We start from the raw sequence: 18,295 nt of genomic DNA, 5'->3' as shown, positions 1-18,295 counted from the left end.
ACCAGCTGAACAAAATAGACAAGAAATAAACTCTGCCTTCCTGGACCTTGGATTTCATTGGAAGATCTATTCAAGTAAATAAGAAATTACACTGAATCCATTGTGCTAAGCAGAGCAAAAGGGGAACTCTAGCTGCTTTAAAGCAGTGATTTTAGTTAAAATATAGTAGTTAAGGGATAGATCTGGGGGATTGATAATGAGTTCAATTTATAGTGATATAGATTCATTTGTGCAATATTTAAGGAAGTTGTGCTGAATAACATTGAGTACCTATGTTTAAAGCTCATAGATTTTCTTTTTAAAGTAATTAGGTACATTTGGTAGCTGACACATGGAATAAAAATATTTACCTTGAGAATGATGGCATCATGGCCAACAGTGGGACCTCAGGGAAATCCATGTTTTAAAGTCACAGAGAAGTAAGAACCAATAGTGAACACAGAGAAGGTACCATCTTGTATGAGGTGAAGAACCATCGAACTTTGTCAAGAAGGTTCAAAGAAGTGAAAGAAGGTAGGAATTAAACATTCAATTTTGTCTTGGCTTTTAGGAGTATACATAGTTATGTCACAGTTGCAAAAAATGCCTCAAAGCCAATGGATAACATGAAAAGATCATCAAAATTTTGTTTTAGTGAAATAGAAGGGTAGAGAAAGATTTTTAAAAGTTTCACGTGGTATAACTTCATTATTTGGTTGAATTTAACTTGAAGTCAATAGTCCTAATTTGGTTTTTGTTTTGACTTTTTGTTTTAATTAAAATTTTTGTTTGTTATTGTTGTTTTTGTTTTATTCCTGGAGAGATATTTCTCAAACATATCATCTAATTCTTTTCTGTTGTTGTTGCTAGAAAGAAAACTAGATTGTAGGAATTCAATTTCTGGCATGTAATCCAAATACAAATTAGTTATATTTTGTATATACCCATATATATACAAAATATTTTAAATTGTAAGAATTATTTGTTCTTAACAAAAAGCACACTATAATATGAAGCCTACTGCAGAACGTGTATCATTTTACAGCAATACAACACTTACCAATTCCCAGTTGAGAGAATGTAGACAGCTTGTATGCTTAAGGAATAAATTAAAAGCATAGGAAAACTCATTCATTGAGATTGTTCCCAATTAGAGTGATTCTCTTTGAATAAAATTCAGGTAAGATTAGTGATACCTAGCATCCTTATTTCTTTATGATTAACACAAGTGAATGTAACTAAAATACACTGTGACATTCATAATTGTAAAATAATGTCCAGTATGTACATTGACACTAATAATGGGTTATAATAATAAAAGCTTAAAACTCAAGTCCCTGTTCCTAGGTACAAATATGATGTCATATATAATTCCTCTTTAACAAATGAACAAAAGAGAAGCAAAAGAGTTCTCCACTTAATCTGTATCATTTACTTAAAAATGATTTATTAGAATCTGAAGTAGTAAAATACCAACAAAAAGGAAAATGTATTTCAGGTTAATTTTGAGATTTGCATAAGAAATTAAAATGTGTCTTAGCTTTTTTCAGGGGAAAAAGAAATAAAAAGAGTCTTTTTGGGATGCATTCCTTTATTCAAAGAATAAGCAATGCTTTTCTGAAAACTTAGCAGGTATTTTCTATACTAACCAATGGACTGGTATGATTCTTAACTGTTTTTATGTGAATACAACCTCTGAGCTTGTCATAAATTAATTTGGCATATGCACATTTCTAATTTTGCATTTTCTGAAGATGACTGTTTAAAAACGATCTTCCAAAATTTTTATTTAGTATATGAAAAGCTGAGCAGAATATGTATTTTTATTTTGGCTTGTGCTTGTAGACATGACTTTTAATTAACTCAGCAACAGCTGATAATAAGATTATTAGCATGTACAAAGTGTGCAGTTAATAGAAGCAGAACTAGAGGCAATTAGTGGAATTAGGTGTTTTTTCTACTGAGAAACAGTATCCTAAGTACTAATTGTTTATGCCAGTCCAATCACTGCAAATATCACTAATAGCATCATTAAATCAATGTAACACTATATTATAAGCACTAAATAGACTTAGTGATTTGGTATCAGATTGGCACAGTGATGAGCTTATTAATATTGTCAATGAGTTATATATACACTGGGGAAAGTTGGTTTTGCAACGTTTTATTTTATACACTTTGAAAGAAAAAAATATGCTTATTCTGCCATAAGTACCATGTCTGTGTGTCATATTCTTAAAATCACTCAGTGACTTTTAAGGTTTCTAATTAATTATTTCTTGCATTTATTTGTTTTTATTAATAAAGCTCTTGAAACTATCATGAAGTAGAAGGGCTGTGCTTTATGCAGCCCTGTGGAAAACATTATGGAGGCTCCTCAAGAAGTTAAAAAAACAAAACAAAACAAAACAAAAAAACAAAAAAACAAAAAAAACCTACCCTATGGTTCAGCAGTCAAAAACATTAATCCAAAGGGATACCCACACCCCAATGTTTATTGCAGAATTATTTATAATAACCAAATTATGGAAGCAGTCCAAGTGTCCCTCAACAGATGATGGATAAAGTAGATATGGTAAATATACAATGAAATACTGCTCAGCTATAACAAAGAACAAAATCTTGCCATTTGCAGTGACATGGATGAAGCTAGACAATATAAGGGTAAGTGAAATAAGTCAGTCAGAGTAAGACAAATACTATATGATTTCGTTCATATGTGGAATTCAACAAACAAAACAAAATAGCTAAGGGGGGAAAAAGAGAGAGAAACTAATAAAGACACTCTTAATTATAGAGAACAAACTGATGGTCACCAGAGGGGAGGTGGGTGGAGGGATGGGTGAAATAGGGGATGGGGATTAAAGAGGACACTTATGTTAACTATCTTAGAATTAAAATTTAAAAACTTAATAAAAATAAAATGCTGTGCCTTAATGACTCCAAAAATGAAATATAAGAAATTTAGTAGTTATTATTACATTTTAATCTTAAAGGCCCTTGTATTTTACTTTTCATACTTCATATTATTCAGTGGGCCGAGTATGAATGTAGTTTTGAGGGTAGAGACAGGGAACCTCTGATCTTTCTTATATTTTATTTATTTCAATGGAAAAGACATTGTTGTCTAATTGACATGTCACGTGAAATATAGTGAGCCAACAAACTTCCTTCAGACCTGTTTGCAATACACACACACACACACACACACACACACACACATGCATACATATATATGTGTGTGCATATATATGTGTATATATATACATATATATGTATATATATGCATACATATGTATGTATGCATATATATGTATAATTCACTCTAAAAGTTTTAAGACTAAGGAGCTCAAACTTGAAGGTCTCAGGACCACTTTGGACTCTACAACATTATGAAGATCCCAAAAAGCTTTGGTTGTTAATATTCACCACATAAGAAACCAAAACCGAGACACTTAAGAACAGTTATTCATTTTTCATTTAAAACTATCAATAATAGCAATAATTTAAAACTAGCAATAATGAACCATTATATGTCATCACACATAAGATATTTTATGGAACAATGACTATATTTTTAAAACAAATAGTGAAAAGATTAGCATCGTTTTAGGTTTATCAAGACTTTAAAATATATGCCCTAATAGAAGACAGATGTTCTCATACCTACTGCATTTAATCTTTTGCAATATCATATGGAATGTAACTGCTGGAAAACTCCACTGTATATTCATGAAAGAATGAAAATTTTAAAAAAAGCAATCATCTTAGCATTGTTAGGAATATAGTTTGATTTCATGTACCCCTTGAAAGGGTCTTTGGGACCACAGAGTCTTAGGACCACCTTCTAGTTTTGGGTAATGTGAGTTTCTGAATCAGAATGATTTAACCGATTGTGTTGATGAGATTAAAATATACTATCTCCATTTATAGATTTAAATCTATAGATTTAAATCCAAATATAGATTTGATTTTTCACTTTTAGTCATCAAAACAGCTAATCCAAGTTCATTGTATAAAAATCATTTAGCTACCTATGTTGTGAGAATACAGGCTCCTATGGTAATGTCTTGAGCTAACCTTTTGAAAAAGGTCTTTTCCATGACTTTTTCAACATATGTTTCAGCAATGTAACACAAAATTCCATATAATCAGTAGGGACATTGTCATTAAATTCTTCTAAAATTATACACACACATGCACACAAGTCATTTTAAGTTAACAGAATATAACTTAATGGCACATTTACTTGTTAGAAATTTTTATTCTAAGGGTAAAACGAATTAGTGAACCCAAATAAATTTGAGCTATCCTCATCCAGGTCTGAGCACAGTCATAATTAAATAATCTCCAGACTTCCTTAGAAAATTGAGATAGTTTAAGAATTTAAGCCTCAGTAAAGCATTAAAAGGAGCAAATCTCCTCAGACACATTTTTAATACTGATTTCTACCAGCTCTCTCTAATTCTATTTCCACTTCCACAAGTCTTCTCTCAGCATTTCACAAGCCTAGCGATCACCCTCACCCCCCACCCCCCAGATCTCATTTTCTATATATTTCCAGTCTCAGGACACATATACTCCTGTTTGCTTCAGTTCCCTTACTCCTCCTTTTCTACCTTCCAATTATTCTCCTAATTTCTCTTCTTACAGCTGCTCTGCCTCCGTCATATAATTCACCGTAGACCTCCTGGGTCTGCCTGTTCTACTTAACCCTTCCACTGTCAACAATAGGGCCAGCAAATGCCCAGGGACTGAACAGTCAGAGGCAATATCTGTATTGAGTAAGGTGGGTAGGTGGAAAGGCTATAAATACATATAATTTTTGTTCTCTGTTGTAAAGCAAATTAATGAATTCTAGAATATAAAATAAAATGTTATTTCAACTTTACTTCTGTTCATGAAATAAGGTGACTGGTTGTGGTTTCAAATCTTCTTATAGAAATATTTTAATTTTACTCTGGATTCTTCTCTATTCTGAAATATTGATCAGTGTACACCTGAGAATACAGATACCTTAAACAGTAACTGAATCTCTCACCTAACCCCGAGATGCTGTATTTTATGAAGGAGTGGTGAGTGGAGGAGTGGTTTTTTATTACTATTATCAAGAAATGATATGGCATTTCTAGTTCTGTCCCCGGGGGAGAGTTTATTTTTAACTCATACCTCCATTATAAAGTCACTCTCCTCCATATAAAAGAAGATTGGTGGGCATTTCCATATTTTATTGATAAGCAAAGGAAGGAATATACAGAATGCAAAGAAAGGACCCTCAGTTTTGAGAGGGGTGTAGCTGAGCAGATTATTCCGTAGCCCAGCAGATCTGTTTCTAGATTAATAAGCAAATATACCAAGAAGCACTAAACATATTTAAATGACTTTATAAACAAAGATCAGAAATTTTAGGAAATACAGTAAAACTCTACCATGACACTATAAGCAATGTCTACAAATTCAGTTACATAAAATTGACAGTCATGGGGCACCTGCGTTGCTCAGTATTAAGCATCTGCCTTTGGCTCAGGTCATGATCTCAGGGTCCTGGGATCGAGTCCCGCACTGGGCTCCCTGCTCAGCGGGAAGCCTGCTTCTCCCCCACCCACTCCTCCTGCTTGTGCTCCCTCTCTCTCTCTGTCTCTCTTCTCTGTCAAATAAATATATTAAATATTTTTTAAAAATTGGCAGTCACATTATTGCTGGGCAGACTAAGAACACAGTTTTAATATATGTTTATTCAAATTCACAATATCAAGCAATATAGTAATGAAAGTTTCTTAAAGGTAGGGGCGCCTGGGTGGCTCAGTGGGTTAAAGCCTCTGCCTTCGGCTCAGGTCATGATCCCAGGGTCCTGGGATCGAGCCCCGCATCGGGCTCTCTGCTCAGCAGAGAGCCTGCTTCCTCCTCTCTCTCTCTCTCTCTGCCTGCCTCTCTGCCTACTTGCGATCTCTGTCTGTCAAATAAACAAATAAAATCTTTAAAAAAAAAAAAAAAAAAAGAAAGTTTCTTAAAGGTAAACATAATAAATTAATTGAAGAAAATGTGACCATCAAAGTCTAGGGAAGTAATTAAAAAAAAACATAAAATTTATAAACCTTAAGATTAATGATGATTTCTATTCAATAGATGTTAAGTGATGTTAAGAATCAAATGTGACCAGGAGAAGATATTTATGACACCCAAAATGATCAAGCAATGGATAAAATTAAAATTAAAAAATTTTAAGAACATCTAAATTAAATGAAAATAATTAGGAAAAGCAAGAGAAGATAATCAACACATATTAATGAGCAGTTAGACATTTTAGCCTGGGTGGCTAACATGCATATAAATAGATACTCTTAACTTACTAGAAGTTAGAGAAAGATGAAAAACATTTGTAAGATACTAGTTTCATGTACCTTGAATGACAGAAATGTGTGACATTTCAAGTAAAGGACAAGGACATGGGAGATCAATTTCAGGCTTTACCAAGATTATGCAAGGTGACCAACCACTTGTAGACTTCAATAAAGCAACATTTATCTAATTTATACCCACTGAAGCCTGATATGATCGGTACTCATTTTTGGATATAAATTGTAATTTCTACTCTCTCCTCTATTCTCCCCTATATCATATGGACTATGATGGATATATGGGAATACATTTTCCAGAATTTTTGCTACACTAGTTAATGTTTAGATTCCTCCAACGAGAAGTGGTAGCATGTGATTTGGAAGGTACAGGGGTCATTGTGACAGCAACAGGCAATGGTATGGGACTCAAAAGATGTGAGGTTTCTCAGCAGCCTTGAGATTCCTATGAGTCACCTACCCGTGAACATTAGAGATAGTTTGAGATCTTCACCTCTTTTTTCTTCTCTTCCTCCTCCTCCTTCTTCTTCTCTTTTTTCTTCCCCCAGATCTTCATCTTCTTGATGCCCTGGAAGCCAGGAGGGAATCTGAGAGCAACTGCAGTCTTTTCTTATCTGATCTCAAGCCTTTCCAAGAGTTTTGTTAACCTAATTCTCTGTATTAGATATCATCTTCTAAATCCCTAGAGAGGTATCTCACAATATACTGATGACACACAAACTGATACTACTTATGTATGGGTAGGGAAAAAAACAAAAAAAAAATAACTTGTGTAAGGACGTGTCACATCATTACTCTGTAAGAATGAGTAATCTCAAGTTTTAAAACTGAGCATTATATGAAGAATGCTTAAGTAGAATGTGAGTGGAATACTTCTGAGCAGTAAGGAGCAATGACTTAGAAACATAAAGAAGCATCCTCCATCTCAAAACATTGGTGCTAAGAATGAAAGAAGAGTAAAATAATGTGATTCATATTTAAGTATGTCTGTAAATCAAAACACATATACTCAATAATATTCCATATTTGATAAGTTTTTGTGCATATTTTCCATTTAACATTAGATAAGGGGAGTAGTTCCGTATGGGGATGGGGGGGTACAGAGAAGCAGACCAGAAGAAAGGGGGAACTAAAACACAACAAAATGAAATGGAACAGTATAAGACAAAGTAAATAAAATACAAAAGGAATGACTTTGAATGGACATACAAACACAGCACGCTATGAGCTGAGGAGTACGAGTATAAACTCTGTACCTAAAGATCAGAAAGGAAAGAAGAAATACAACACACAAAAAAATGCTTTAATCAGTGTTTGTTTCATATTTTTTATGAACTTATTGTGAATAAGTTCACAGTATTACTTTCAAATTTATTTTTCATTGTACTACTTTGTATTAAAATTTAGATTTTGAAAACTTGGTTCTCAATAAGTGTGCATATCTTAGGCATATTTTCTTGAAACTTTTCACTTGTACAGGAATGCATACCCTACAAATACCTATGCATTCTAAAATAATGTTTAAATTAATTTATAATACATAATATTTTGAAATATTGCTGCTCTTTCAGCATCCTTTTACAAATTTTGTATTTATTGAATTCAGGTTTTTAAACACATTAAGTTTTAAATATATTAAAGTTGTTAAGGTGTTAACATTTAAAGATAATAGAAAAAAAACAGAATACATAGCAATAATACTTTTTCTTTAAGTACCAAATTTTCCCTCTTCTCTAATCTACAGAAAGTTTATAGCATAGTAAGTGACACAGACAGGCCTTCAGGAAATGTTAGTTGACCTCCCTGTTACATGCCAACATCATTTTTATTGCAAATAACTAATGGCTTTTTATTTTGCTTGAGAAATAATGTGTCCGGCTCCAAGGGACACATCATGATTAACCTGAGTCAATCATGGAGACCCTATGTCTTTACTAGGGATTGATCAAGGGATGGACAATGACACATAAATAAAGTCTGCTTCAGAGACTTTATTTACTTTTTTAAAAGATTTTATTTATTTGTTTGACAGAGCTCGAGAGCACAAGCAGGGGGAGTGGCAGAGGGAGAGGGGGAAAGAGGCTCCTGCTGAGCAAGAAGCCCAATACAGGGCTCAATCCCAGGACTCCAGGATCATGACCTGAGCCAAAAGCAGTCATTTAACCAGCTGAACCATCCAGGTGCCCTTGCTTCAGAGATTTTTAGAAAAAAAAAAAAAAAAAAAAAAAAAAAGAAATCTTTCCTGATGCAGACAAGAATGGCGTGAGGAGAATGTCTCTTTGTCCCTCTCCATGCTTATCCAAGCTTTAACACAATGAAAATGTGGTTTCTCTAATTATAACAGTCATCTTGTTCCTATCAAATGATAAGGGAGAGGACTAAACCAAAATGCTTAGGACAGTGAAATGCTTAACACAGTAACATGAAACAATAGAAATATGGAGATAATTCCTAATAGTTTGGTTTCTTTGCTTTATTCATTTATTTCTTCATTTTAGATTCTAAAATATTGCCAAAATCTTGTAATCAAATGGGATTCCTTTGAACTATAAAAGTACATGGATATTAAGTAATTAGAGGAATTAACTTTGAATTTTATGGATCATAAAAACAAAAGGAGCCACTTTTATATTATCTCCTGTATTAATAGATTCTATCTGGAGGGGGGTTTCATCTTCTAAAGCTTTATAGTTTAAAGCAGATGACTCATAGTTTCAAAATAAAATTTAAAAATAATGTAAAGTATAATAGGCTTAATCCAGGAAATCTGTTATATACTGTAATTTAGACAATTGTTACTTGAATCATGAAGTTATTACTAGTTTCACAATTGGTATTTTTGTGTACTTGGGTAGAAAATCCTTTAGCCCGTAAGTCATCAATTAAAAATTATTAAATTAGTAACAAGGTTCTAATAAAATAGTTTATTTTTAGAAAACAAGGGCATGATTAAAATTGCTTTAGGGATTTTTCATTACTCCTGTTACATAGTAACATAATTTTATAATTAGTAATAAAATATTTGTAACTGTGTCAAGACTTTAAAATCAGAAAAATAATATTGCTTTTATACTTTTTATTCTCCTTTTTAAAACATCTCCTGTCCACTGTAATGCTGACCGTTGACCTCCTCTCTTGCCCTTCTCTAGCTGATCCTTTAAGCTAACTCCTGTTTTCTTCACAAACATAAAACTGATATGTCATTTTTCTTCTTAAAATACTCAAATTGCCTCTTTGCCTTTGGATATAATCCAGTGAATTTAAAGCCATGAATGATTTGGCCACTACCTCTCCTCTCCTGTCGCCTTTGCATTCAGGTAAGCACTTATCCCCTGTCCACACTTAACAAATGGTACCTTGAGAATCCCCATGCTTAGAAGTGATTCCATGTTCCACATTTTTGCAAAATGTGTCACTCACGCTTTTTTATAAAAGGTCTACCAAATATGAAATAGCATCTCATTGCAAAGGCAGCTGATTCTTGTATGTCCATTTTTTATTTTTTATTTTTGCCCTTCATAGGCATTCTTTACATTTTCTCAGATTATTTTTCAATTATATGTGTTACAAATTCTTTCAGAAAATGTGGAAGTTTTCTTTAAATCATTTTCCCTCTATAGTATAGTAGGGTATATAGTATGTAGTATTTTTAATATTTTGATAATCTAAGTTTCTTAAACTGAGTGAAATTGAATTTTTCATGATTTTCTGTTACTATTTTATTTTATTTATTTATTTGACAGAGAGAGAGATCACAAGTAGGCGGGCAGAGAGAGAGAGGGAAACAGGCTCTCCACTGAGCAGAGAGTTTGATGCAAGGCTTGATCATGACCTGAGCCAAAGGCAGAGGCTTAACCCACTGAACCACCAGTTACTTTAATTTTTTAAAAATTTATTCATTGACAGGGCGCCTGGGTGGCTCAGTGGGTTAAGCCTCTGCCTTCGGCTCAGGTCATGATCTCAGGGTCCCAGAATCAAACCCCGAATTGAGCTCTCTGCTCAGTGGGGAGCCTTCTTCCCACTCTCTCTCTGCCTGCCTCTCTGCCTACTTGTGATCTCTCTCTCTCTGTCAAATAAATAAAATCTTAAAAAAAAAATTCATTGACAAATGATCTTTATATTGAAGTAAAAAACTATTATTTTTATTATTATGTGGATTTTGTTTATAGATTTTTTTCAGCTTTTCTTTTTCCATGTAGGTATTTATTTAATCCAGAATTTTTTTCTCACATACAGAATCAGTTTTACCACTAATTAATTTATTATTTGAGCTAATACCACGTTATCTTAATTTTATAGCTTTATAAATCATTTTGATATCAGATAGCCAGCATCCACATATTATTTTTTGACAGGAGTGTCTTGATTATTCTTGTTCATTTTGCTTCTAATCTACTTTATGTTAATCTATTCAAATTCCTCGGAAAATCTTATGGCAGTTTTGATTATATGAAAGTTTAAAAATTGTCTCACAAAAGCACTGCACACAGATTGTTTGAATTTTCTTCCCTTGGTTACTTTTATACTTGTATTGTTCCAATTTCAAGTGGTGCAGAAATTATAAATTCCATTGTGTTTTAATTTCAATGTCCATGTGATAGGTAGAAATACAATGGATTTTTGTATATTTCTTTTTTGATCTTAAATTGTTGAACTCAAAGATTATGCTCTAGGAATGATTGTTGTTATTGTTGTTGTTTAGATTGCTTGGGACTTTATCTGTACATAATCACATCATCTGAAAATAGGAACTTTTTTTTTCCCAATCTGGGCACATTGTTTTTAAGATTTTTTAAAATTTATTTGACAGACAGAGATCACAAGTAGGCAGAGAGGCAGGCAGAGAGAGAGAGACAGAGGGAGAAGCAGGTTCCCTGCTGAGCATAGAACCCTATGTGGGACTTGATCCTAGGACTCTGGGATCATGACCTGAGCTGAAGGCAGAGGCTTTAACCCAGTGAGCCACCCAGGTGCCCCTGGATACATTTTTATTTCCTTTTTGCTTTACTGCATTGGCTGAAATTTCAAGTACTATAATGAATGAGAACGGTAAGCAATGCATCCTCGCCATCTTCTTGATTCTGGAGGAAGGTATTTGGTCTTTTGACCTTTGAGTATAATATTAACTGTAGGTTTTTTGTAAATGTCATTTATCAAGTTGAAGAAGGTATCCTCTATTCTATTTTTTTAAGAATTACATTTGTGAGTGGATGTCGAATTTTATCAAATGCTTTTTCTGTATTTATTGATACGATCTTGTGATTTTCATTCTTTAGCCTGTTGAAGTGGTGGATTACTTTGATTTTTGAATATTGAGCCAGACTTGGTCAACCCCACTTAATCATTTTGCATAGTTCTTCTTTTATATTTTGCTAAGTGCTATAATGGTATTTTTTTCTAGGGAGTTTTGCATCTATATCCATGAGAGATATTGAACTGTTTCTTTTTTTATTTTTCTTTACTTCTTTGTACTTTGGTTTTGGTATCATGGTATCATAGTAATACTAACTTCAAAAAATAAGTTAGGAAGTATCTTCCTTTCTTCTATTTATTAAAATGATTCTATATAATTGGTGATAATTACTCTTTCAACAGTTGGTTAAATTCTGCAATAAAACTATCTGCGCCTAAAAATTCCTTCTTCAAAAAAAATTATTTATGAATTTAATTTTCTTAGTTTTTGATGATTACAACTCTAGTGATCTCCTCTGTTTCATTTTCACTATTCATAATGTATATCTTTTTCTTCTATTTGTCAGTCATACTGGAGATTTGCCAACTTTACCGATAATTTTCAAAAAACAAGCTCTTTGTTTCATTGATTTTTCTCTATGTTTTCTGTTTCATTGCTTTCTACCCTTTATTACTTACCCCCTTCTGTTTGCTTTGGATTTATCTTGCTTTATTTTTCTAGGTTCTTGGGATGTGAGCTTATATTATTTATTTGAGACTTCCTCTTTTCTAATATATACATTTAGAGTTATAATTTTCCTGGTAATACTGTTATAGCTGTAAACCATACACTTCCATATGCTGCATTTTCATTTTCAATTCACTCAATGTATTTTTTAACTTCCTTTGGGACTTTTTACTTTGTCCCATGGATTATTTAGAAGTCTGTTAATTATTTTCTAAAATTTTAGGAGATCTTCCTGTTACCTTAATTCTAGTGATAACTAATAGGAACCCATTATATTTGGAAAACATAATATTTATAGTTACTTTTTTTTTAATGTGTTGACTTTTTTATATATGGCCCAGTGTATGATCTACTTTTTATATGTTCCTTGAGCGCTTAAAAATAAATATGTGTTCTGCTGTTTGTTGGGTGGACAGTTCTATAAAAGTCTATTTTATTCTATTGGTTGATTGTAAGGTTGAATTATTCGATATCCTTGTGATTTTTCTGTTTTGTTCTATTAGTTATTGAGAGCAGAGTCTTGATGTCCCCAATTGTGAATTTATCTATTTCTTCCTTTAGTGTTTTCAGCTTTTACTTTTGCATTTTTCCACTGTATTGGTTGGTTCACACATTTTTAGAAGTTCCATGTCTTCTTGACAGGTTGACCATTTTAACACTACACGGTGCTTCTCTATGTCTTATTATTATTATTACTATTATTTTTGCTCTGAAGTCTACTGCTTTTTGTATTAATGTAGCCACTCCTACTTTCATTGGATTAATATTGGATGATATATTTTTCCATGTTTTTACTTTATAGAATATAAACTGCCTATATTGTATAATTGAAATTAGTATCTTGTAGAGAGCATATGTTTGGGTCATTTATTTATTTACTAAAGATTTTATTTATTGGGACGCCTGGGTGGCTCAGTTGGTTAAGCAGCTGCCTTTGGCTCAGGTCATGATCCCAGCGTCCTGGGATCGAGTCCTTACTCGGCAGGGAGCCTGCTTCTCCCTCTGCCTCTGCCTGCCACTCTGTCTGCTTGTGCTCACTCTCGCCCCCGACCCCCGACAAATAAATAAATAAATAAATCTTAAAAAAAAAAAAAAGATTTTATTTATTTATTTGAGAGAGAGAGAGCAGGCATGAAGGAAGGGGCAGAAGGAGAAATAGACTCCCTGCTGAGCAGGGAGTTGGGCAGGAGCTCTATCCCAGGATGCTGGGAACATGACCTAAACCAAAGGCAGAGGCTTAGTCACCCAGGTGCCCCAGCTACTAACTGGGTCATTTAAAAAATATTCTGCCAATTCCTGCCTATTAATTAGTGTAGCTATATTATTTATATTTAATGCAGTTACTGATGTGCTGAGGATTAAGCTTATCACTTAATATTTTTCTGTTCTTTTTTTCTCTGATTGCTTTTATCTACTTTCATATATGAATATTTTTTAGAATTCCATTTTAACTTATCTACACTTTTTCAGTGTATCTTTTTTACATATATTTAGTGATTATTCTCAATATTTCATTACATATACAAAACTTATCACAGTCTACTAACATCATCACTTTACAAGTTTGAGTGGACTGTAAAACCCTTACTTTGTTCTACATACTTTTATCTTACTCCATTTATGATATGATTTTAAAATATTTCCTTTCTATATAGAACCATATCACACAGTGCTACATTTTTTGCATCAACTATCAAAATATAAATTCATTATTCAAAAACATAAATTAGGAAATCAAGAGAAAAAAAGCTCATTATATTTATCAATATTTTTGCTTACTGTGTTCTTTTTTCTTTTCTGGTTTCCTAAAGTTCCATCTCTTGCCATTTCCTGTTTGGAAAAATATCTTTAGACTATATTTTAGCACTAGGTCAGTTAGCAGGAGACTATCTTCATTTTCCTTCACCTAGAATGTCGTGATTTCTCCTTCACCGATGAATTATACTTCTTGTAGAATATCAGTTTTGCTTGACAATTCTTTTCCTTTAGCAATTGAAAGATACTGTGCCACTTCTGACTTCCACGGTCTCTGGTAAGAAATCTTTCAAATTATTTTTCTCCTAAAGGTAAGGTATAAGAGTTTTCTTGTTGTTCTCAGGATGCTTTTTTGTTTGTTTGTTTAGAAACATACATACATGTACACACACATCTGATTATGATGTGGCTTGGTGTGGATTTCATAAGGTTTATTCAGATTGGTGTTTTCTCAGTTTCCTTCATTTGTACATTTATGTCTTTTGATAAATTTGTCTTTCATTTTCTTTCTTTTTTTTTTTAAAGATTTATTTATTTGAAAGACAGAGATCACAAGTAGGCAGAGAGAGAGGAAGGGAAGCAGGCTCCCTGCCAAGCAGAGAACCCGACGTGGGGCTCGATCCCAAGACCCTGGGACAATGACCCAAGCCAAAGGCAGAGGCCTTAACCCACTGAGCCACCCAGGCTCCCCTGTCTGTCATTTTTTTATCAGCTGTCATTTCTTTGAGTATTTTTCACCTCAGCACTCTTTCCTTTCACCTTTTAGGACTCCAGTGACACAAACACTAGATAATTTCTTATAATGCCATGGGTCCCTCAGGCTCTGTTCTTCTTTTGTTTGCTTTTTTTTTTTTTTTCAGTCTGTTTTAGCTTCCTATTGTTTTATCTTCTTATTGTTTTCTCTACCAGTTCATATAATTATTTTTTCTGACTTCCATTCTCATAGTGACCTGTATATTCTGGTTATTTTGTTTTTAGTTCCATTTGGTTCTTCTTTGTATCTTCTATTTTTAGCTGAGACTTTCTTTTTCTTCATTGAGACTTTTGTTGTTGTTGTTGTTTCATTTGTTTTAAGCATGTTCATAATGGCCTGTTGAAGAATTATTATTGCTGCTGCTTTAAAATCTTAATTTGAAGGTTCTAACATATCTGTCATCTAAATGTTGACATCTATTTCTTTTTTCATTCAGTTTAAGATATTTTTTTGTTCTTGGTATGATGAATAATTTTCAGTTGCAATCTGGGCCTATTCTGTTATATTATGAGATTCTTGAATTTACTTAAACTTTTTTTTTTTTTTTTTTTTTAAGCTGGCTATCTCTAACAATGATCTGACAGGAGAACAGGAGGAACCACCTTGTGACTGCCAGATAGAGATAGAAGTTTAAGTTCTCCATTCAGTTTCTCTTGACACCAAATGTGAAAAGCTCCACATTTCTGCTGGGAGTGGAAGTCTAGACATCTCCCTACGTGGTCTCCAGGGACACCAAGGTGGAGGGGCTTGTTATCAGCCAACAGGGATGAAATACCCAGGCCCCTACTTGACCTTTTCTAACATCACCACCACAGAGGTTGGGTACCTATATAGCCTTACAAGTGCAGAAGTTTAAGTTGCTCACTTGCTGGATCAAATGGGAGTGGGATGAGAGTAGAGTAGAGTAGATTAGAGTAGTCATTATCTAAAAATTTTCTGCTTGCTAAGTTTCTCTTTCCTTGCTCTTTTGGTTAAAAAGAACAATTTTTGTTGGGCAATATTTTTGTCTGTGCCTGTTGACATTTCCAGGTTGCAGTCATCTTTAACTCCATGTCTAGGATATATGAGCCAAAAATAAAACCCGTAGAACTAATATATTGTTGTTGTTGTTCTCCAGTAGCCATTTCCCTAGCAGTTATGCCTTCCTTTTCCTACCTTTGAAGAGTTGTCTTCATTTTTTTTTTTTTTAACATAATGTTCAGGGCTTTTAGTTGTACTTAGCTGAAGAAATTAGTAAAATTGTGCCTACTTGAGAATCATCATCATTGCCCTTTATATGTTCTAGGTTACTTCCTTTCATATTTATTATTTTAGTACAACCTAATCACATCTCTTTCTCTTAAGTTTTAACACAAGCTCACTTGTGTGGCAAATATTTTCTTTATTCCATTGAAAATTTACCTCATAACTATGCATCCCTATTACATCCCATAACTACAAATCTCTATTGTTTAGTTTTGCCATTTTAAAAAATCTTTATATTATTAGATTCATGTAGTATGTAGTCTTTCCTCTGTATTATGGGTTTCTTTCTTCAATATTATGTTTTTAGTATTAATTTGAGTTCTTACTTGAAATCATTGCTTATAATTTTGGTTTCTCCACAGTAGTTACTTGTATAAATAAATCATAATTTGTGTATCTATTTTACTTTTGATTTAATTTGGATTATTTCTGGTTGTTGTCATTGATCAAAATAAAAATGTTACCGTAAGTGTTCTCCTGCTGCAAGTGTGTAGACTTCTAAAGCTGTATCAAGTTATTGCTGTTGTTGTTGTCATTGTTTTTAATATGAGAAAATGCTGTGTCCATAAAGGAAGACATATTCACCTTGGAAGAATGCAAGTTGAATTAGTAAATATATTATTTTTCAAGTGTAATTATTGTGCATGTTTCAGTCTAGTTTTGTTTTCATTTACTGGCTTTGGTTTTTTGTATCTCATGGGAAATGACAATGAGATACTGTTTGTTCTCAGATATCTCTTATTTCACACACAGCCCTAGAGTGGTGGCCTATGTCTATTGAAGATCCTAAAGCCAAGTGCTAAATATTTTTAATCCCTTTTTTGCAGCGAGCCAGGCTTTTCCATTTTCTACATTTGTGGGGTTTAGTTCCAATCTGCACTTTGATATTATTTCTTCCATAGCAGTGGTCTGGCTGTTTACAAACTTGTTCCTCTTCATGGTTAGAACCTGAGATATTTCTTTCTTGTTTTCTTTTTTCTCTTGATTCTTGTTTTAAACTAGCGTTTTTCATATTTTGTCAATTTCTGTGTGTAAAATGGAGATTTGGAAGGCAACTGTCTTAGTCTAACATACTGGCCATAATTCTGCTATGACACAAATGTGATGCATTGTTTCAATAAAACACTATTTTTGTACTATATTAAAAAATCTTTAAGTGCAAATGTTCTTACTTACCTTTGATACTCCTCTGGAGTTACACATTGTTAGAAATGGCTGAAATGTAAATCTGAAGAAAGGTTTTCTTGCTGACATGAACCCCAATCTTAGTTATCAAACAAGCACTGAAGAGTAAAAGAGAAACAGAAACTAAGGAACATAAATTTAAGATATATCTATATATGATTTTTGGAAAAAAAGACAATAGAGCCCTTGAAAATAACACTCAGACTCCCCTAGGAAAATCAATAACGGTTCCACTGAAAAATGGCTTCTTCTACTCCAGCTATAAGCATTAATTATTGTCATAGTTGAAGATAGAAAAAAAATCAACATATATTGTTCATTTTACCAAAAATCATGTTTTTAACTCTTAGTGTTCTATTCCTTAGCAAACAGTGTTTTCCTTTTAACAATAGCATATGTGAAATGGCAGAGGGTGAAAAGACAGTCTTGAAAAATATTTTAAAGTTTAAGTTCATCTTAAAATATATAAGAGTAGTGCAAATGTGTTAATATGGGTCAACTTATATTCATGAGTGTTTTATTAATACTAGCTATGGGAATTTAAATAATGCTACCTTCTATCCAATTTTATTATAATCATTGTTGCTCTTCTTTACTTGGACTTACTAAACTTCAAGTTTTCACTCCTTAGGAGGTCCAAGGCAATAAACTTGCTTTTAGTATTTCAAGTTATAAATACTTAACTATGTGTAACTTTTTCCTATTTTCTTCCTATGTATTAGCTTTAAATTCACTACATTTGATTATCATTCTGTTGTAGTTTACTGACCATTTACTTTAGTCCAAACAAGTACATCTTTTTTTTCTTTTTAAGATTTTATTTATTTATTTGACAGAGATCGCAAGTAGGCAGAAAGGCAGGTAGAGAGAGGAGGAAGCAGGCTTCTCGCTGAGCAGAGAGCCCGATGCGGGGCTGGATCCCAGGACCCTGAGATCATGACCTGAGCCGAAGGCAGAGGCTTTAACCCACTGAGCCACCAAGGTGCCCCCAAACAATTACATCTTTTAATCCTCACAATGTTATGAAACAGATGAGACTTGATCTCACTGTATAATTAAGACCTTGAGACACAAGCGTTTCAAAAACTATGCCCAAAGCTA

Source organism: Martes martes, assembly GCF_963455335.1.
Source record: "Martes martes genome assembly, chromosome: 10".
Classification (NCBI taxonomy): Eukaryota; Metazoa; Chordata; class Mammalia; order Carnivora; family Mustelidae; genus Martes; species Martes martes.
This window is presented reverse-complemented; position numbering follows the sequence as displayed.